The sequence below is a fragment of the Globicephala melas genome, chromosome 18 (assembly GCF_963455315.2).
Source record: "Globicephala melas chromosome 18, mGloMel1.2, whole genome shotgun sequence".
Lineage (NCBI taxonomy): Eukaryota > Metazoa > Chordata > Mammalia > Artiodactyla > Delphinidae > Globicephala > Globicephala melas.
Window position 1 is genome coordinate 51,542,149 of NC_083331.1, and position 23,170 is coordinate 51,565,318.

The 23,170-nt window shown below is 38.0% G+C and overlaps 1 pseudogene; it reads right to left on the reverse strand.

Annotated features, from left to right (window-relative positions):
• Nucleotides 1-2,507: 2,507 nt before the first annotated feature.
• The window catches only part of LOC115853311 (zinc finger CCHC domain-containing protein 10 pseudogene), a 52,656-nt pseudogene continuing 31,993 nt past the window's right edge, over nucleotides 2,508-23,170 (reverse strand).

Genomic DNA, 23,170 nt, shown 5'->3' on the forward strand with positions numbered 1-23,170 from the left:
AGAAAAAATCCCACACTCCTGATCTATCACCTCCCCATCTTCCTACCCCAGCTCTAGGCAAGCACTAATGATTCCCCTCCCCGGCTCTGAGGCTTGTTTTTGTTGTTATTTGCTTGTTTATTTGTTTAGTGACACGCTAAACTGTTTTAGTGAAGTTTGTCTCTCCTGAAGTGTGAAACCCTGGGTGTCTGAGAGGGCACAGCCACACAGTTATCTGAGATGACAGCATTTTTAGCAGGGTTCTGTTGGAGTGTCTCCTTTCCTGATCATTCGGCCTCATGTGGTATCACACCCACCTGTTAGGCACCACTAATTACGAGCTGATTACTCCGATAGTTTTTGACAATGCCCTCAGGCATAAATAGCTCTGTAGTCTGATCCGATTAAATTCAGACAAGAGTATATTTTTGAGAACAGTCTTTATCTTTTGTACTCAGGAGGTACTTCTTAGTTATCTCTTTTTCTCTGGTGAACTAGCTGGCCTGTAGTTAAGCTTTTTACTCCTAATTAAGAGGAGCTATTGTTTTCAAGAACACCCTTAGGCTTGAACCTCACCAAACTCTATTTCTAATAATGACTTTATCATTTCCTTTGGATAAAGCTTCAGAGGTCTCTTATAAACTGCTTCTCAACCTGGGCAAAATCTCTCACTGCTATTCCAGGGCAAGCTGCAGCAGTTAGCCTCTCGTCCTCTGGTCCTTTGACCTGACTCTCCTGGTGTGGAACTTCTGCTCTATGATTAAGTTGATGTCAGGGTGATTAGGACCCCAGTATTCTTGCCAGCCATGGCTGGAGAAGACCTTCCAGGTTCTAAGTGAGGGCTGGGTGAACCTCTCAGTAACTCTCAGCCAACCTCCAGTAATACCTGGAATTTATCCTCTTCAACTTGGAGTTGGAGGGAATGAGAAATTCTGGTGATGAAACCAGAGGGGGCCCTGTGGGGTGCCCAGGCACAGAGGCCTTTTTTTTTCTAAGCTCATCAGCACAAACAGAGCTTTATTTAATTACAAGTGATGTAACCTATGTACACGTTAGTTTCCCTTCCAAGTTTAACTGCTAAAATTACCCTTACAGAGATTAAATTGTAAATTTCATTAGTGATTTATTAAATTTGCCTGTCAACTGACACATTCTGTATGGAGCCTAAAATGATGTTTTGAGAGTTTATTTACAATCATTGAAAGCAACAGTTCTGTCAAACAGGTAATTACAGCTCTTTAAACTCACAACATACATATATTTAAACATTTAAATAGAAGTCCATTTTCTTCAAAAGTAATTTTCTACTGCTTTTTCATAAAAATATGAAAAGACAACATCTGTACTTTAAAAACCTATATTTAACCGAAATCAAGATTTTTCTACAAATGATACCTCTTTCCAAAAAGCTTAAAAGATATCACAAAATAATGTGATGTTAAACCAGATAATTTCGCCATGGCCTACTACTTTAAAGAAATACTGTGCAGTATTTCTTTTTAAACTTTCATGCTGGATTTCAACTGTGTATGTGCTATGTAAACATACCAGATTAATCCAGTTCACTCATATTTATGCAGTAGACTGTCATATACGACCAGTTACCATATAAACTGTCATACCACAATTGCAAAATGGTAAAAGGCAATCTTTATGAAAACTTAAGACCACTTTAGTAAAAGGCAACCAACGTCACTCTAATTTTCTATAAAAATTACCTCTCTTCCTCCTACCTTTTTTTCCCCTTTGAATGGTACCTTTTATAGCATATCAACACACAATGGTATTTGTATCACTTTTACTTGAGTTAGCTTTTTAAATGACTTTTCTCATACACTGAATTTATCAAAAGGCACCAAGATTAGAGTCCTATGTAGTTTCATAGTTTTGTTCCTTTTTAAGTTCCTCTAGAATAATTTTTGTCATAAAAGGGTAACTTTAAGAACCAGAAGAAAATGAATGATACAACACAGTAACTTGAAACTTGTACCATCCAAAAGGTATACATTTATAAATAGATTCCTTGAACTTTTCATTTAGGACAAGAAGTCAGAACAACTTTCTGAACATAAACATAAAAATAGAGCACATTTATTAACAGTAGGAAAACTCTGTTTATAGAGGTATTTAATCTTACATGATAACATACAGCCAAAAGCATTAGAAATTCACTGCCAGACAGATATTCTGAGGCGCTCTCCTGAAGACATGTCTGGCACATAGCACACACACAACAAAGTATGGCATTTATTTCCCAGGGAGAAGAGATAGGTTTCATCACAGAAAGATTTACTAGATTTCAGCTTTGATTAATTTTAGAGATATATTTTAAAGATAAAAAAGAAAAACAAGATTCACCCCTAAAATAAAAGTCTTTATATATATAATCCATTATTAATACTCTTTATGCTCTTACAATGTAAAACATTTAGAAGCTTTTGAACTCTAAAAATTTTGATCAGTTAACCTATTTGGTCTTAACACACTCTAACTTCCCTTCTGAGAATTACATTGATGTTTTTAGTCCATCAGTCCAATATGGATGGAACAATTCTATTTCTTTTTCTTCTTCTTTGGTGGTTTGGTTCATCCTCAGAGCTACTCTCTGTGCTGCTGCTGCTATTACTAGAAGAGCTGGAATCTCTTCTGCATCAGAGGACGAGGGAGAGCTTGTGGAGGAGGCTAAAGATGATGAACTGGAGGAGCTTTCATCAGAGTCACTGTCCTCTGAGGAGGACGAGGTAGACGGCTCTTCACTCCCTGATGAAGAATCACTGGCTGAACTGTCACTGCTATTGCTACTGGAACTGGTTACACTCTTAGACCTTTTTTTCTTGATCTTTCTTTCTACAGTAGTTTCTCCAACGCTTTCTTGTAATAATAATCTGTTTTCTTTTTCTTTTAAAGCTTTCTTTAGTTCTGCTCTTCTTGAAGGCCTATGTAGGTACTTTCTTTTTCCTGTACATTCATAAGTCCAATGCCCAAATTCCAGGCCTTTCTGACTTCTTACATGTTTTACAGATGGAGAAAAACCATTATTAAAAGATTTTTTGTGGATAATGAAATTAAGGAGAAAATTAGTATAAATAACAATTCTTAGTGTATTAACTCTAAAACCTTTTGGTACATTTAAAGCTATTTTAAATATTCCAAGCTGTATCACTCCCTGTGTAAGAAGATAACCTTTTATTTCTGTAGCTTTAGTATCAAAGTTGGAAGAAAACTATGGCTATCTATTGTTCTCATCTCCTTCACAGTCCAAAGTATAAAATTGTGGAAGGGGTTAGAATATTATTAGCATCTTAAAGAGACTTTAAAATATAACTTTCACTAGCTTTTCATGTAGAATAATGATATTAACTAATTTCACCTCTCAGTGTTGTAAAGATTAAGTTAAATACAAGTTCATACATGAAAGGTCAAAAAATCTGGTACCTTGTCTACAGCAGACATTCAATAAATGTTAACTTTCCGTTGCTTTCTTTTTTTTTTTCTTTTTTTTTTTTTGTGCGGTACGCCGGCCTCTCACTGTTGTGGCCTTTTCCGTTGCGGAGCGCAGGCTCAGCGGCCATGGCTCACGGGCCCAGCCGCTCCGCGGCATGTGGGATCTTCCCGGACTGGGGCACGAACCCGTGTCCCCTGCATCGGCAGGCGGACTCTCAACCACTGCGCCACCAGGGAAGCCCTCCATTGCTTTCTTTAGAGCCTCAGAAATGTGAACCGAGATTCATTATTTCTCTCATTCTGAGATTATTCTAAAGCCAGGTAATTGAGGTCATGACTGAAGGCAACCTCTCTGCCATTTTACAGTGAATTAAGCTGAAGTTTGTGTTGCTCTGATGATGACAGGAGAAGATTTATGTCTGTTCCTTTTTCTCAATTCCCAGCACTTCATTTTCTCTTCGATCCAAATGCAAAGTTTTGCAATAATTCTGTTTTAAATTCCAAGTTGCCTGATGGTCCCACCCATCACATATAGATGTAAATTTACAGTGGCAGATCAGTTATATAAATATTCTTAAAAGCCCTTGTTGTTAGGAGACTCACATATTCATTCATCCATTCAGTTGTTTATTCAACAACTCAAATTATGTGTTAGGTGATGAATCTAATATCTCTAAGACACAGAGCCTACCCTATAAAACTCATAGTCTGTTAGGGGAGCTAGGCATTATGGCATGTGCTATGTAAGGGATTTTTACTAGGCAATTTGGGAGGAAGAGGAGGCGTGAGTTACGTAAGAAGTAAAGAAATGATCCTCCCTGCCTTATTTTAAGGATCAGTCCTTAAATATTCAATATATATTTAAGAAAAACATAAAATATATTAGTGGGAATGGAATTGGAAGATATGTGTATATGTGAGACTTTTTTTTTTTTTTTTGCAGTACACGGGCCTCTCACTGTTGCAACCTCTCCTGTTGCGGAGCACAGGCTCCAGACGCGCAGCCTCAGCGGCCGTGGCTCACGGGCCCAGCCACTCCGTGGCATGTGGGATCCTCCCAGACCGGGGCACGAACCCGTGTCCCCTGCATCAGCAGGCGGACTCTCAACCACTGCGCCACCAGGGAAGACCTATGTGAAACTTTTTGAAGCATCTGGACAGATCATATGTTTAAACCTGTAGAAGCCAGGTTACTGTTCAGTTAAGTCAATAATCTTGAATTTGGAGACTCAGCCTTTCATATGTAAAAGTGAAACTATACCTGAAATTTAAGGAGAAAAAGTCAGTGACAGGTTGAGGGCCGTGAAAAACTGAATTGAGAGAGCCTTTTTCTTAGAGTGGAAAAGGGACATCATCTACTTCAAAGTTATTTCCACATAGTTATACTCATTCTCTTTCCTCATTTATTTCCAGATGAGAGGTAGAGGAATAAAGCATATCATGAGAACTATCCAGGGTGGGACAAAACAATATGGCCAACATCTTGACCATGTGGATCTCAGGAAAAACTCTTGTCACCCATCAGCACCCTGCTTGGGAACACGCATAAGTTAGGACTGCCTTGAGGAAGACTATTAAACCCTACAATGAGTATCAGGCCCACAGAACTGAGATAGTCTAGAAGCTTTAGTCAGATTTTTGCCTAGAGCAATACTATTGACTTTGAAATTAATCTTTATAATCTTCGCCTGTTACATATGAGGAAATTAAGACTGGGAAAGCTGAAGCGTCTTGTCCAAGATCATACCATTACATGAGAGAGAGGTAAGAACTACAACCCTGCTTTTAAAGTTAGACATCATATCCCCAATACCAGGCTGTCTCATAACTGGGAAATGCAGTCTTCACTTCTACAGAATTTTCTAGTGTTATCATATTTCGGATCCCTCCCCCCCTTAATTTTACCCAATTGATTTGACACTACAAGTCCCTATACTCACAATTTTGCATACCAGGAAAATTAAAACTATTGTCTGCACTTGAACTGGTGGGAGCCAAAGAAGGAGAGAAAAAGTAGCCTCTCTTCTAAGTCTTGCATGGTCATAACATTGGAGTCACTTTAGTGGACAAATAGTGATAGAAATCCAATTCAGCATACATTGACCGAATGTTCATTAGGTTCATGTCTATACACTGTAGATACTGAAGGAGAGAAAAAATACAATATGGGAATTTCAACATGTTGTCACCCACCTGGTCTTGGTTCACTATCAAATTCGTGGAAATGGAACTCTGTGGACAGAGATGGAAGGTAGACCCTTTCAAGAAGAGATTTTTCTAAATATAATTCACCTGTACTTTGTTTATTAATATTTTCCCAGTTCCTAGCACAGTGGCTAAATGAAACAGCTCTTAATAATATTTGATGGATAAATGAGTAAATAATGCAAAATCTTTGTTTCACATTTTGCATCATATTGTATTGGTATCCTGTAATGTGTTCCCAAAAGCGTCATCCCAATCAACCTCAAGATTGACTACCAGAATTCAAACTTTACAAAGATTTGCTTGACTTGCTGGTTTCATTTAATCATTCATTCAACATACTCCAAATGCTAGGAGCACAAAGATGACTTGGACATAGGCAAAAATATGGAGGCAATTAAGACATAATAGTTAAATACCTTCCCTGGTGGCGCAGTGGTTGACAGTCTGCCTGCCGATGCAGGGGACACGGGTTCGTGCCCCGGTCCGGGAAGATCCCACATGCCGCGGAGCAGCTGGGCCTGTGAGCCATGGCCGCTGAGCCTGCGCGTGCGGAGCCTGTGCTCTGCAACGGGAGAGGCCACAGCAGTGAGAGGCCCGCGTACCGCAAAAAAAAAAAAGAAAAAAAAAAGATATATTATTAGAAATATATATCAAAATTGGTAGCATAGAGATTGAACCTAATGAATTTGCCTAATTGAGATCAGAAGGGAGGCTCCTTGGTCACATCTTTACTGAGGTGATAATGGAATAATAAACTGGAGTTTGCAGGGCAGGGGGCAATGGGCAAGATAGACTAATACTACACTCAGGGAGAAAATTGTGCTATTCACTTATTAACATTTATAGAGAAAGAAAATTATCCAATCGCTAGTGACCACAGAGCTAATTCATGGTAAAAGAGGAATATATTAATAACGATTACTGTTGATGACTTTTAACTTTACAAACGTTGGCAACTTCTGGTTTTTAATGACTACATGGTAGTGTTTTTTAAATTTCCTTTGAAGGCAAACATTTTAAATGAGAAGAACCTCCTGAGGGCTGAGAATATGCCTGGTTCTAGAGTTAATATCCAGAGACAAGTTTATAGTTTGTTTCTACTCTTAAGCTTTCGATGATTTCCTAGATATTTATTTTATTTTTAAATGATTTAAAAATGAACACCAACAAAAATCCTGTGAGAGACTGAATATACAAACAGAAAATGGCCAGGCCACACGGAAAATAGAGCTCTGATCTACAACCTTTACAGCAACCCGCCCAGGAAACCAAACCACAACTTCTGTAGCATTTGGTCCCAAACAGCCAGGACTTGCTCAATAAAGGCCAGCTTCCTTAATTTTTGTCACTGCTTCCATCTCAAGGTCAACCAGAAAAAGCCAAATATGCTCCCCAAACTAATCGCATAGGATGCCCCACTTCTAGTTAGCCCACCTCCAGCTTCCCCATTTCAAAAACTTGCAGAGTAGGGGCTTCCCTGGTGGCGCAGTGGTTGAGAGTCCGCCTGCCGATGCAGGGGACACGGGTTCGTGCCCCGGTCCGGTAAGATCCCACGTGCCGCGGAGCGGCTGGGCCAGTGAGCCATGGCCCTTGAGCCTGCGCGTCCGAAGCCTGCGCTCCGCAGCGGGAGAGACCACAACAGTGAGAGGCCCGCGTACCGCAAAAAAAAAAACCAAAAAACTTTCAGAGTACACCTGAAGCCTTCCTTGTTTTATCAAAAACCTTTCCCTCTCCCCTGCCTGCCTCCCTCTGAATCTCTGCCAAGTGCTAGGGACGGTGGCTGACTCTGTCCCTACAGCAACCTCCAAATGAACAGCCTCAGCATATTCTGTTTGGGTGGTCTTTATTTATTTCCACATCTGAATGATGCAACAGTCTTATTGCGTCTACCTGTTCCACCTACATTCGTCTTGTTTAAGTTATAACAAAATGTGTACTTTCGGTAAAAAGAGGGAGGGTCTTATTTGAAACAATATGTTGTGTTTAGAATCTGGCTGGACTGGCAGAGGTCAGAGGGGCTGGTGCCCTGAATGTCTGGCCACTTCCTAGGAGATTTGGGAGGCCCAGAGTCCCTTGTGTAAATTTCCTCTGCCCCAGGCTTCTCTCTAATGAACTAAAGGGAACGCCCATCCTCAGATAAGGCAAGTAAATAGTCCATTGTTTGCTGTAAATTTAAGAGTATCTTTAGAGATTTTATAGGTTACTCTTATCTCCTTAATATTTCTGAGATGGATCCTAGGCTTCAAGGCTGGGAAAAATAAACACTAGGCATTGTGCTTCTAAAAGGGTAGAGGAGGAAAAGTTAGGAGCAGGGCAAGCTTTATTGGGAGGTAAGATGTCTCCAGGCTTAAGTATAGGCCAGAATGCTTTTAATGACAGTGGGAATTTCCCCATACTTCCAGCCTTACTTAGTACTACTTAATACAGCTGTTGCTTGGTATGGGGTGGGGGACATTAGTTCCAGTATCCCCATACACACCCTCCCCAGTACCAAAATCCGTGGATGCTCAAATCCCTTATATGAAATGGTGTTGTATTTGCATATAACCTATATACATCTTCCCACATACTTTAATTTTTACTTAAATTTAATTTTTTTTATAAGGGCAGAAAACAGAAAAGGAATGCTCCTTTTCATTAAAACAACAACAACAAAACTAAAAATCAACCCCCAAAGCAAATGTTCTAAGAGCTTTCTAGGTGGCAGGCATTATGAAATTTCTCCCATACGCTTTAAATCACCTCTAGATTACTTATAATAACTAATACAATGTAAATGCTATGTAAATAGTTATAAATGCAATGGAAATGCTATGTAAATAGTTGTCAGTGTGTGGAAGATTCAAATTTTGCTTTTGGAACTTTCTGGAATTTTTTTTTGAATTTTTTATATCTTCAGTTGGTTCAATCCATGTATGCAGAACCATTGTACTGCTTTTGGTGTAAATAAACTGAAAGGGAGGAATCAATTTCTAAGTGGAAGCTACTGTATAATTACTAAAGGAATCCAAGGTATAAAGGTTCTAACAGATAGCAAGCTTCAATGTAAATGCAACCGGATATTGATTATATTAGGAACATTTGAAACTTTTACAATGCCTTCCAACTTCTTATAGGGCCAGATAGCATTAGGGCAGTTCATATTGGAAGTGTTTCCTCAGGAAACCAGGGCAGATAGAGTGTGAAGAGCCAGCCTAAGAGGCTGGTGGCACCTGAGGGGTCCTTGTACACATATTCCCTTTACTCACTAACTGGGTGTAAACTTTGTAATGCTTTGTTTAATTTTCAGGGAGCGTTTCTTATTAAACTCTGTAATTACTCTATCTTTTGTTGTTGCTGTTGTTTTATTGGGCACCTTTGTCTTCAAATTTAGCCCTAGTAAAGACTTTCTTTGTCACTACCAAGTATGACAAAATTTGAATAAATTTATTAAAAAAAATAATACTTTAACATTGGACCAAAGTCTTTTAGAATGTTAATACAGCCTCAGAGCTTTAGTTCTTAATTATACTGTCAATTAAATTCAAAACAAGCTCCGCTAGGGCCTACTGTGGATGCCATGCTCTATGAGATGAGGGGCTATGTCAACCAATATGTACACAAATAATTACAAAGTTGTGCAGAGTGATAAATGACATCAGAGATGTAGGAACCAACGGTTGTGGCAATCCAAAGGATGACAATATTACTGTAATAGGGAAGAACAAGTCTGACTCCATACTGGATCTGCCTCTTTTACTTTAAGCTTTGTATTGTACTGCCTTTGCTACAAGTTAATCACTAAAGGGATGTTGCCTATAGCTTAATGTACACATAATGGCCCATCTCCAGAACCCTGCTGCCCATGCCTGAGTGTTAAGCTAAAATACTTCTGTTTAGCTCACGGGAAAAATCCTGACCGGGCCCACCTGTAAATGTCTATAGGAAAGAAGAAATTAACACATCCCCTCTGGAGTCTGGGCAGAACCAGGAAATATTTGCAACAACTAACTACCTTTTTTACTTTACCTCCTCACCTCCCCCCCTTTGTTCTATAAAAGAAACGAGCATCCAAACCCAGGCAAGATGGTTCTTTGGGACACTAGTCCACCATCTTCTCGGTCTGCTGGCTTTCTGAATAAAGTCGCTAGTCCTTGCCCCAACAATTCATCCTTCGATTTATTGGCCTGTCGTGCAGTGAGCGGTACAAGCTTGGACTCAGTAACATCACTTCTGGTTGGGACACACTGGGAGCAAGCGTTTCCAAAGAGGTGATACTTAAATTGAACCTGAAGGCATTGGTAGGTTTTGAAAGACACCGATGGTAAGGATATTGATAGCTGGGAGTATAGCCATGGGAAAGGAAATTAGAAATCAGAAGGAAGAGTTTGAGCCAAAGCAGAGAGCTTGAACGGGCCAGAGCAAGTTTGGAAAAGAAACAGTTGTCAGCTGTCCAGGACACATGGACTGTAGGAAAAGGAATATAAAGCCAGGGTGGTAGATATGGTTCTGATTATAGCTGGAAAAATCATGTGAAGATTTAGTATAATACTATAGGCATGGAGGAAAGTCACTAAAGATTTTTATGCAGAGAATTAACATGATCAAATTTGCATCTTAGAAATACCGTTTTGTGTTTTAGGAAGATGTGCTACATTCAGATTAGACTTATGATAGATATGCATGATAGATTTTGATAAATATGCAGTGATTTATGAGTAGTGATATGCAGTCATGAGAAAATGTGGTAAATCAGCATAAATGCAAAGAACATTTAGGCCTGGGAGGTATACTAATTTTATATATTTATTAGGACATATCACAAGATTATTTATAGTGCTTCATAACTTGTGCTTTTAAAAAAACGGAGGGATTTGAAATTAATCTTCTCTGGATTACTGCCTAAGTGGTTTTAAGAAAGAACAACTTGAGGAGCAGCAGCTTCTTGCTTTTATAAGTTGTTAATTTTTCTGAAGTATTTATGAATCTAGACCATGTGAAGATGGGCTTTTGGCACTCAGATTTGCCATTGCTCAGGCCTTTCCACATGCCCTGGAAAACTGAGTGAGAAATGGGGAGAATTTTTCTCTTATGCAGGTAAAATAAAGAGAAAAATTAGACTACTAATCAACTCTAGTTGAGTAATTTTTAAATCAAGGATAAGAAAATGCTAGGCATTGGAATTTTGGTCATGTGAAAGAAAAAAGTAATAAAATGTAAACATTTTACTCATATAAACACCAACTGTGCCAGTCACCAAAACACTGAGTTTCTCTGATTTCCCATGGCAGGTTGTGATGACCCTACTTCCACTGAGTTTCCTCTTTGGTCAGATCTGATACTGTTGAAGAAAGAAGGGAGCTCTGGATCACACAAGTCTTACTGAGTCTTACTGAGCAACACTGAGTGGATCTACTCTGAAGTTCAAGGTCCTAAAGAGATTAGAAGTAAAGGCTTGAGGTACTTTATTCAGGATTCTAGGAAGCCCTCTATTTGCAAGGTGGTTGGAGTGTCAGAATAGACCAAAACTTCAGAATGATTCATAAAACCTTTACCTAAAATATCCCTGGCTGGAAAGATCTGGAGATCTTAATGATTCTGGTGTTGGGTTCTCACAGCCCCTGAAGACCTTCCTTTGTTCCTCTTTTATTTATTTATTTATTTTGCAGTATGCGGGCCTCTCCCAGTTGTGGCCTCTCCCGTTGTGGAGCACAGGCTCCGGACGCGCAGGCTCAGCGGCCATGGCTCACGGGCCCAGCCGCTCCGCGGCATGTGGGATCTTCCCAGACCGGGGCACGAACCCGTGTCCCCTGCGTCGGCAGGCGGACTCACGGGCTGGGCCCGTGAGCCATGGCCGCTTGGCCTGCGCATCCGGAGCCTGTGCTCCGCAACGGGAGAGGCCACAGCGGTGAGAGGCCCGCGTACCCCACACACACACACAAAAAGTCTATTAAAAATTATTAACACACCATGATAGCATTTTTAATCATCTGTGATAGTTTTCTTTTTATGACTTTGATGAAAATCATCCAGTAAATAGCTACTGCTCATGGATGTATATATAACCATATTGCCATCTGTCAGGGGCTGTCCTGGGAACCAGATTTTATGATGAGCATTTGTCCTAAAAGACAAATGGGTGCTCTTCACAGATCAACTATACCATTTGGCAATGCATGGAATTTAGTTTTCTCTTGCTGTTAATGTATAGAACAGCAAACCAAGAAAGTCAATGTATTTTTTCCTTCAAAATCTGAATGAAGAATTTCTTAAACTTCTTGGAAAATACTAACAAAATTAAACTGTTGGCAGGAAAATTCCTCCAGATCGGTCAAATTCTGTTGTTTGTAATTATATCATTGTAATTGACAGTGATAAATATCTTTGAAGATCTGAAGTGCTTGGTATAATTAAATCCTGATAATGATAAAACAGCATATTATTCATACACTGTCTCTAGTGGAACAAGTGGGACTGATGTACTGAAACAAAAGATATCAGATGATTCACTGATTTTAGATTTGATTTTAAACTGGCTGAAAGGTTTTGATGAAAGATAAGTATGACTTAGAAGAGGAGGAGCCTATGTGCTGTTCTCTTTTTACTGCCTCCACAAGAAAAGCTCAGATAATTATAAAATGAATAGACCTCATCAATTTCCATTCTACCTTTTAATCAAAGGACTATAGCAGACATTGAAGGATATTCATCTGTTTTCTAACTTAAATGCGTGGTTTAATCAGAAGCTACATTGTGGTTCAAAATGGAAATAAAGAATTAGATGATATATTCATTTCTTCATATAAAGGACTATTATGTTATGAATAGATTCCATACTGTAAGATAGCATAGAAGTTAAAAACTGGCAGGACACATTAGGTCATTTGGTTGATCTCCATACTGAGGACAGCATTGTTTGGTACAATATACTTTTCAGTGTTTTGTAATGTCAAAATATTCTAAAAGACTAAGTCCAAGCAAAAATATCTTGTAACCCTGGAGTTGTGAAGTAACTCAAAGTGATGGGAGATTAGATTACTTCTCAAAGCACCATCTGTGCCCAAAAGTCTACTAATGCATGAAGAAGTCATTGAGAAAAGCAATCGTTAGAAGAATAAGAAATATAAAACACTGCCACAGCAGAATATGGAGCTGGAGAAGGCAATGTTGAAACAAGCTGGAGTCAAGAGAAACTCAGACATGCACTCAAGATGTAGAAGATATCCCCTAGGGATAGACACCGTAGTTCCTTTAGACCTGATTGAAATGATTAGAAATCACACTGAAATGTGAAATGACTTCTATAGCTATTGTGTGTGGGAGAAACAGGAGAAGCAAAGACTTCAAAAGGTTGAGAGGGAACAGCGGGGCCAGGCCATGTCCTTCCTGCCATGTAAACAGCTTCTGACAAGCCATATCCTCAATGAAGCCCTACTATGGGGATTAGAGAACTATTAACTTCTCTGTCAAATGATATCTAGACATGGATATGCAGACCTACTCTCCCCAGTGCATCTCCTACCCCTTTATTTCCTATTCCTAGTGAGGAGCAGAAAATAAAACACCTATCAGGGATTCATGTATGTCTTATAGTCCACCTTCACAGTAACCCTACTGAAGTAGATGGGTTCCATTTAGCACATGGTAAAATGAGAGCTTCAAGGTATTGAGGAACTTGACCAAGGTTAGGCAGTCACTGGTCTCTCTGATTCCAAAACTATGCTCCCTTCACCAAGTGCATCTATGTGCCCTCTAACATACTTTGATCATGAGTTTTAAAGGAATGTATGTCAATGTCCATATAGGAATTAGTTAATTATTATTTGCCCCTCTTGTCTGGAGGCTCATGATTGTGGGCCCATATTTTAGATTACCTGCTTTATGTATTGAGATACTCCTAGACTCTGGCCTCACACTCGTAGTTTAACTTCTGATTTACTGAAGACACATTCTCAAGCTCTTTTATAGCATGCCTTCCTTTCTCTAACTTCTAAACTCTAGAGTTCCTCAAAGGTAAATCCTAGGCCTTCTTCTGATTTCTCTCTAAATTCTCTTCCTAGATTTTATCTATTTCCATAGCATTATATTTCATCTGTAAAATATAAATCCAGGATGAACCCCATATTTATATTTCTAGCCCAAAACTTTCCCCTAAGTTTGACTCATATATCCAGCTGCCTGCTTGATAAGTCCATTTAGATATCTCACAAGCATTTCACATGAGCCCATCTAAGATAAACTCCTGATCTTTCACTGTCCCCAACTCCCACACTTTCTTCCTGGAATCTTCCCCATATCAATAAAAGTCACCATCATTCCACCCAGCTGCTCAAGCAAAACATCTGTGTTGAGATGAATACCCAGCCTTGTCCCATTTGCAGCCTTCATTCTGACTTTCCCTACCCTCCTGAGGATGGAGTTTAATTCAAGGATTCCTTAATAGTAAACTTCACAGACTTTTTCTGGAAGTTCTGGACACAGATTTTTCTTTCTCACCTTTCAGTACCATGGCAAGGGGGCTGCCAAGAATGGAGTCAGCGCTAATGAAGCAAAGCTGTGAAATGGAGAGAGAGAAGCTATTTGTAGCTAAGAAACTATTTCCTAATCACATCACACGAGGCACTAGACCAGGTCTGGAATGAATCTAACCCTACTTCTGGACTTTTTCAGTGACTTTTCAATTTAACAGACTTTTCAATACTTAACCTCTAATTGTTTATCCATTTCTATTGAGTTTTCCACTCCTTGCAACCCAAAGCATATTAACACAGTTGTCTATGTGAGTCTCAAGAAAGTGGAGGAGGGGGAACTCGATGGTAATTACATCAATGGACAAATTAAAATCTGAAAATGGATCCACGTGTATGTAGAAATCTAGTATACAGGCAAGGTGAAAGTTTGAAAATCTGGGTAGAAAGGGTGAACAATCCAATAAAACAGTTTTGAGACAATTAACTTTGACTTTGGAAAATTATTTGTAGACTTTTACTCCTCACTATTAGTAAAAATGCATTGAAAATGGCTTAAATATCTGACTATAAATACTAGATATATTAATAAATGAATAAACTGACAAACAAATCCAAGAAGCAAACACAGAAACATGTACGTATTAACTGGGGTAGGGATGGCTTAAAACAAAAAAACTATAAACAAAGTTATAATGGAAGCACCATAAATGAAAAAGACAAATTTGATTCTTTAAATCAGAATTTCAAGATTTTATGTGACAAAAGACATGCTAAGACTGTTAAAAGAAAAATAAACCAGGAGAAAATATTAGCAGAATATATAATAGACAAAGAATTAATATTTAAAACATAACTTTCACAAATATATAAGAAAAAGACAACAAGATAGAAAAAATGGTTAAAGAATTAAACAGATAACTGACAAATATGGAATTACAAATGATCAATAAGAATGTGGAAAGCTAGTCAAGTTTTCTAGGAATAAGGGAAACTATCGATATTTGGACCAAAACTGAGCTAGCCCTTTTCACTTGCTAGAATGGCAATAACTAACTAAATCAGTCAGTCAATCAATCAGTCAGTCAGTCAAAGTCTTGGCCAATGCATAGGTAAGTACTCTGCTGGTAAAACTATAAATTAGTTCTACTTTGTGATCAATTCGTTTCTATCCAATTAAAGTGCACATAGCATATGACTAGCAATTTCACTTTTGGCAATTATTCTAGAGTAAGACACATGATGTTTTCATGTGAACAGGTAATCATAGATGAGGGTGTTTTTTGCAGCCTGAGTCTTAACAGAAACACAAAAGAGAAATTTTATATAAATGGAAAGAGCTGAACAATTTATGGTATATTCGTATTGTAGGATGTATTGCAGAAGTTAAAAGGAATAAGACATAGATTTATTCCTAGAACTTTCTACCAGATGTATTGTTAGAAGCACGATGCAATTTGCAGCATGACACAGAGTAGTACTTTTAAAATGTATATATACAAAAGAAAGAGAACCACGAAATTGTGCTGTATATGTAAATATAAAGAAAAAGAAACACTAAATTATACCTATGGCATGATACATACCCGAAAAGTATAGGCATAGATAAAGCCCAGAGGAGCCGAGTGCAGAATTTCCAGGGATGATACTCATGTAAGAAAATCATTTAGAGTCGTCTTCTGGTAGGCACAGGGGCAGAGCGTGGCCAGGATTATAAGACCAGCCTTTGGAAGGTATTTAACACCTTCCTTGGATAAACAGCTGAGACCCAAGAATCGAAAGGTCCTGGGACAGCATCATTGGAGAAAAGAGACAAGTGTTTGATGACAGCTGAGTTCACTGACAAAGAAATCATTCCTTGCTTCAACTTACTCACTGTCAGCTCTAACTTCAACATCAACACAAAGTGTGCACGGCATTTTCACGTTTTGTTTAACAAATCCCTATCCCTCTGTTTCCACCGCGGACCCCAGGAATCCATTCTCCACCCAGCGCCCAAAACGATGATTTAGGAACGCTACTCACTCAGGTCACTCCCATGGCTTCTCATCATACGTGGAATGAAACTCAAATCCTTCCCTGAGTCTCCAGGCACCACGTGATTCACGCTAGCCCCGCCCTCCAATCTTCTGCCCACACCTCCCACACTCACTCTACCTCCGCCACCAGGACTTCTCGCTTTTCCTTAGACATGGATGCATTTCTGCTACTTCCTATTCCTGGAAATCCGAAATTATTCTTCCCCTAGACATTCCTATCTTCACTTCATTCACGTCTGTTTACTTCCCTTTCAAATGCTACCTCCTGGGAGATTAGACTGCTTACATTGCTGTACTTTTCATCAAGGCACTTACCATACCTGATGTTGTATTTCTTAGATGTCTTTCTTGTCTTTGTAATTGTAAGGTCCAAAGGAGTAGGAAATTTGTCTCTTTACTTCTCTCCTGTACAACTAAGTCTAGAATAGCGACTGGGCATTGTAAATTGGGTTTTTAGTGAATGAATGAATTAGTAAACAAAGAATTGGAAGTAAGAGACTAACCCAAGGTCGCAATCCTGCCAGAGCTAGAAGTAGAATTTGAATTCCAATTTTTTAAACTCAAACCCAGTGTTCTTCCTATTATATCAAAAATGTCACAATTATTTGTTTAAATGATTTTTTCGGTTATTAGGCTATTTAACAAAGGATTATAATGTGAGTAATTTTTTCTTGGAAAAATAATATATGAATAGACTAGGATTAAATACCTGCTTCTGACAGCCACCTATGCCTGATGAAAACCTTCTTTAGGGAAAGGAAAGGGGGTGGTTGCCTGGGGCATGGGAGAAACCCATAATCGGTGGGAGTGTCAAGATTTGAAATACAAAGCTGACAGGTTTCCAGGTTAACTGTGTTCCATCTGCAGTACTTGAACCATGAATGTCCATTAAATAACGAGGTTGAAGAGATCTACGGCACATGAATGTTTGCATTCAGATGATTCTAAGACGTGTCATTTCAGAACTCAAGCAATGGGAATAATATCTTCCAATGTTGAGGTAACCTAAGACTGTAGTAAGAAAGTAGCACTTCTAGAAGATTCCACCTGTCACCTGGTGGCTAATTGTTTTCAGACTTAGTGCACAGGAAGGGATTATATCCTAAATGTAGGAGACTTTCACTGGTATTGGAAGAAGTTATCAACTTCTGGATTTATAATTTATCTGCAAAATAATTCAAACAGTTCCCTAAAATCTGGATGTTTACCATGAAAACATACCATTGGTCTCAACCAACAACACTTAGCCCAAAGAACTTGGGTCCTGGAAACAGTTGCTTAACACTCTTGGTGTGCAGAGTCCTGGCCCAACTGTACCTTTTCTGGCTATCTCAAGACATTAAGTACATCATTGACTAATGCACTGTGTATAAATCCACCCATGCTTGTTGCAAGAGTAATCTCTTTCCCTCCCTGGCTAATTTTCCTATGGTAGATTTATTCCGTTTTGGGGAAAATGCATTTACCCCCTTTCCAAATATTTAGGTCAGTGAACTCATTTCTGGAATTCAGAAGTCTGGAGTCTATAAGATTTGGCAGATAAAAGATGATTCTTTTTGAGACTGTAGCTTAAATACAGTGAGTTGTGCACACGCTAATGGAATCAAAACGTAAGCTTACACATCCAGACTTATCTCAACATTCTGTGTTACCATTTAAAGAGAGCAGTTTGTGTCAGATCTAAGAGGCAGGGACCTTATATTACACTAGTTTATGACTAAGTCAAATGCATGTCTGCTTATTAAATAATATATCTTATTATATCATCACTTGAGAGGGTATGAAGACAGAAGAAAATATATCAAATGAGTTATTGGTATATTATAATAAAATGCACTTGCAATTAAATAATCTGTAAGGGAAAAGTTCCAGAACTCATATTGAGAAAATTCAATTACTAGTCTCCATATATATATATATACACACACACACATATGTATATGTGTGGATATATATTTCAAAATTAAATACATATTGTAATTATCACAAAAATCATTACATTTTATTTAAAACCTACTAGGTGCCAGATACTCAAGAAATTGAGACTTAGAAATTTAAGTTACTTAGTTTGTAAGAGGGTTCCACTATTATCCAATATGACTCTAATGTGCAGAATAGCTAATATTTATTGAGTGTTTGCTAAAATGAAGTACTCTACCGAGCTCTTAATCCTCAAAACAACTCCATGTGGTAGGTACTATCATCCCAGCTTTACAATGAGTAGATCAAGACTTAAAATGAGTAACTGTGCCAAAGGTTGACAGCTAGCCTGACAGGGAGATGGGACTCTATCCCAATGCTGTCAACCAGAATTCCAGGGATTTTAGAACCTCTTGTGTAGGGACCATTCTATTTCCTTCAGTGGTCAGGATTGCTGCAAAGATTGAGATAGGCGCTTAGGGAAGGGGTGGTGGATTGCAGGCCAAGTGAGACTTCCAAGCAGGCCTACTGTCCCATAGGCTCCCCCTGCTGCATCTTCCTGGAATTACCTCTGATGTTGCTCAGGGAAGCCGCCTAAGCTGGAAGCTTTGAATGATGATGATTCCTGGGAATTATCATTTCCTTTTCCAAACACCTAGATCAAGCAGGGATGATTGACAAAAAGATTAATTACAGCAAATAGAAGGTATAGTTTACCCTTTTTGCGTTTATCTGAGTTGGCCACTGAAAACCTATTGACTCACTCTCATTTTGCTTTCTTTTCTGTCCATTGCTTACGAATTGTATTCTAAGACTGTTGTCACCTAATTTACTTAGTCCATATTGTGGGAATGCCACTATCATATTCTATGAGAAAATTCTACTCTCTGATGCTGTCTTTGGGGGCTGTGTAATTTATTTATGCAAAGGTCATGCTTATGGGGTACAGCATTCTCTTCCTTTGCATTCAGGAATTGAGAATTGTATCTAGTTTTCTTTCCTCAATCTTCTAAATTATTTTTATGTGTTGCCATCAGAGTCATGAGAGGGTGCCAGTTGTCAATCCAATACCCCTTCTCTCCTTTCTTACTAACAGAATGACAATCTTTAAGTGACCATAGGGCCACTTAAAATAATAATAATTCCCAGGTAGCTTGAGGCTGTTGTATCCATCCAGTTTAGATATGTAAGAGCAAATGTGTTATGAGAAACTTCCAAGAAGACTCTTTAAAGGGATCTTAGAGGCAGACTCATTTAGCTTTCTCTTATTTTTCTTTCTGCTGTCTGGAATGTGGGTGAGATGGTTGGAACTCCAGCATCCATTCTGAATCATGAGGTCACCTTAAATCTGGAAGCAACACATCAAAAATGGTAGAGCAGAAAGATAGGAAAATCTGGGTATCTGGTGACTTCATGGAGCTGCCACACCAACCCTGGACTTTCTGGCCTTAGTCTTCTTCTACGTTAGAAAATACACATTTGAGAGTTTGTCACTGTTATTTTGGTGTTACTGTTATTCCTAACCTATATAAGACCCTTTGTAAGATAAAAATAATTATAATTTTTTGAGGGAGAGCCAAGTATAGTACACTATCCTAGACTTGTTGTAAATATTAAACTGTATAATTCCCACAATAACCTTATGGAAGAGCTAAGGTAATCTTCACTTCATAATTACAGACAGTAAGCCTCAGAAAGGCTTATTTGAATATTTACTCAATTTATACAGTTAGGAAAAAACGCAGCCACAATTTATTTTATTTTAAAAATATTTATTTATTTATTTATTTTGGATGTGCCATGCAGCATGTGGGATCTTAGTTCCCCAACCAGGGATCGAACCCCAGGCCCCCGCAGTGGTAGCAAGGAGTCCTAACCACTGGACTGCCAGGGAATTCTCAGGGCCACAGTTTAAATTCAGATCTATATAGTAATTAGATTCTACACCTTACTCTTTTCTCCTTTAACAGTATTGGCTACCTGTGCAGTTTATTCATATCTCTACAAACTCTCTGCCTTGATTCAAATCCTGCCTCTGACTTCTTGACCTCAGGTCATTTAACTCTAAGCCTCAGGGTCCCTGTAAAACAAGGGACCTATAAAACAAGACTATTAAGAGTCCTTATTTCTTAGGATTGTTTGGAAATCAAGTACATTAATTCATAAAAAACACTTATCAAAGTAGTTCACACATATAATCTTGTCGATAAATATTTCCACTGTATAACTTCATTATTTCTACATTGTAGTAGCATTAATAATTTGTATGTCTGTCTTACTTAATAGATTCTAAGGTCACAGTGACAGGAAATATACTTTTGTCATCTCTGTGTCCCTTTTAGATTTTACACAAAGCTTTGCACTTGTTAAGTGCTCTATAAATGTTCGTTGAGTTTAACTTATTTGAAAAACAGTATTGTGGGACACACTTTGCTTGATGGCTTGTTTAAACTTTATTTTTATGATTATTTAGGTGTATTTTATGATCATTTTTGTGATCCAGATAAATAGTTAAGTCTGAAGAATGCAGTTTGCCTGAGTGAAACAGAGGTCAATTATCACTCATTTCTTTAATCTTGTGGTCATTAGTTAATGGGATTTAACCATAAAAGCATTAATTTACAAAACATTTTAAGAAGCCAAAACTGTTTCATTGCCCATATTAACCATTTTGAAATATTATACTTAGGCCAAATTCCATTTTAATTTGTATCGTTGGCTTATAAGAAATAAAGAAAGAGTCTGTGTTATTTAAATTTAGCTATAAAATACAAGAAAATCTTTGTTTTGTCCATGTGAAAAAGTTCTAAAACTGACAAACTCGTCTATTATTCTCAAAACTCAAGTTTTGATGCCAAAGAGCATCACAATAGTTCTTTCTTCAAAAGCCTATTCCATAAATGTATCTATCATAAAACATAAATAACTCAATAAAATTTGCATAAATATTTATTTTTCTCTTAGACATATTTCAATAGGACAATCTTGGATTCGATGTGAAATGCTATAAAAAGAAAACAACTTAGAAGTAAAATATAGTTCAGTGTCCCTAAGGATCTCACATCTTAGGGCATAATCTTCCAGAGTTATCTTCTTTATTCGTTAAAGAAACATGTGAACTTTGGATGAGGTGACATATTTTAGCAAAGGAAATTTCAGTGCTGAGAGCATGAACTTGAATTCAAACCAATTAAAACATAATTAAATTTATTTCTCAAGGAAAAAGTATTTTGGTAAGTAAACAAACAAAATGTTACTGAATCCCATTCTTTACCACTAGCAGAGGTTTTGATTGTAGCTATTTGATAATCCACAACAGGATTTTTCCTGCTGATACATTTTATACACAGTCAGTAGAAAAATGAGAGAATTCTCTGCAGCACTCCATAGGAGGTGGTAGACGCCAACGTAAACTGTTTATAAAATGTTGTTCTGGTATACCCCTGTGTTGAAGAGTTGATTACGGAGGGTCTCTGTAATCCAATTATTACATGACTGGGACAATATTTTGAAAATAATAATTTGATGTTTTGCATTCTTCTCTCCCACAACTCATTTTTTTTGGAAGCCATTATGCCATTTTGCCTCGGGAAGCAGGGAGGGTAGATACTTCTAAGGGAAAGAGATGCCAAAACAATGATCAGTGAACAAGTAGAACGGAGACACCATCACCTCAGAGTTTCTTTAAGCAGCACAGATCCACAAAGACCCTTCAGTTCCTCTCCACCCCATGAGGCTCTAAGGGGCTTATGAGGCAAGTTTTATTTAGTTTCTTTGTTGGGGGCAAGGATCAGGGTAGTAGGATAAAAGGTAGAAAACCAAAAAGAAAATATGTCCCTACCACATACTCTGGCTCAGTTATTTTAAGGACATTTCATTTTATTATTTATTTATTAATTTTTTTGAAATGGGTTAAAGTTTTTTTTTTAACCTTTTTATTTTATATTGGAGCACAGTTGATTAACAATGTTGTGTTAGTTTCAGGTGTACAGCAGAGTGATTCAATTATACATATACCTGTATCTATTCTTTTTCAAATTCTTTTCCCATATAGGTTGTTACATAATATTGAGCAGAGTTCCCTGTGTTATACAGTAGGAGGATTTCACTTTAAATTGATTAAACTTCATATTTATAGCCAAGAAATTCTTAAAATAATTTCTATATGTTTTCTCCTTAGACATTGTATTTTTTCTCTTTGAAAATTCAATTTGGGTCTTTTTATATCTTCCACATTTCTCCTCAAAATGCTTATGTTTTCCTCTACCTTCTTGAACATATAAAATATAGTTATAACAACTCATAATAACTCTCATGATACTCTTGTCTACAAATTCTATCAGCTGTGTCGTTTCTGGATCTGTTTCAATTGATGGATTTTTCTCCTCATTCTGGGACATATATTCCTGCTTCTTTGTTTGCCTGTAATTTTTTACTGGATTCCAGACATTCTAGATTTCACCTCAGTGGGCACTGGATATTCATGTGTGTGTAATATAATATCAGTTCTTGAGCTTTGATCTGGGACACAGTTAAGTTACTTGGAAAGAGTTTGATCCTTTCAAGGATTGCTTTCAAGTTTTGCCTGGCAGGTCCAGTGAAGTCTTTAATCTAGGGCTGATTTTTTTCCCCCATTCCTAAGGCAATATCTGTCTTCTATAATCTGTGAATTATGAAGTTTTCCCACTATGGCAGCTGGAAACAAACTATGCCTAGTCTGTGTGATTGTTCCGAGGGTTGTTATGCCTATTCCTTTCCAGTGGTTCTTTCCCCAGTGTCAGACTGGGGGAAACTCTCCGTAAGTCTCTTTGCTACTCGGCCCTGAGGACTCTTGGCCTCCCAATTCCATCTTGTCAACTCAGGAAGACCACGGGGCTTCATCCACATTCCCTTTCCCTGCTCTAAATCCTGGTAATATTTCCAGGCAGTGACCTGGTACCGTCATAGGACTCACCTCATTTGTACGCCCTCCTTTAGGGATCACCATCCTCCACTGCTTATTGTTCAATGTTTGAAAACTATTATTTCATATATTTTTTTCCTTTATTTATTTTTTCGTTGTTTAAAAAGGTAGAAGAGTAAATCTGGTTCCCTGGACACCGTCTTGGTAAGAAATGGGTCCCTCTTTTCTTA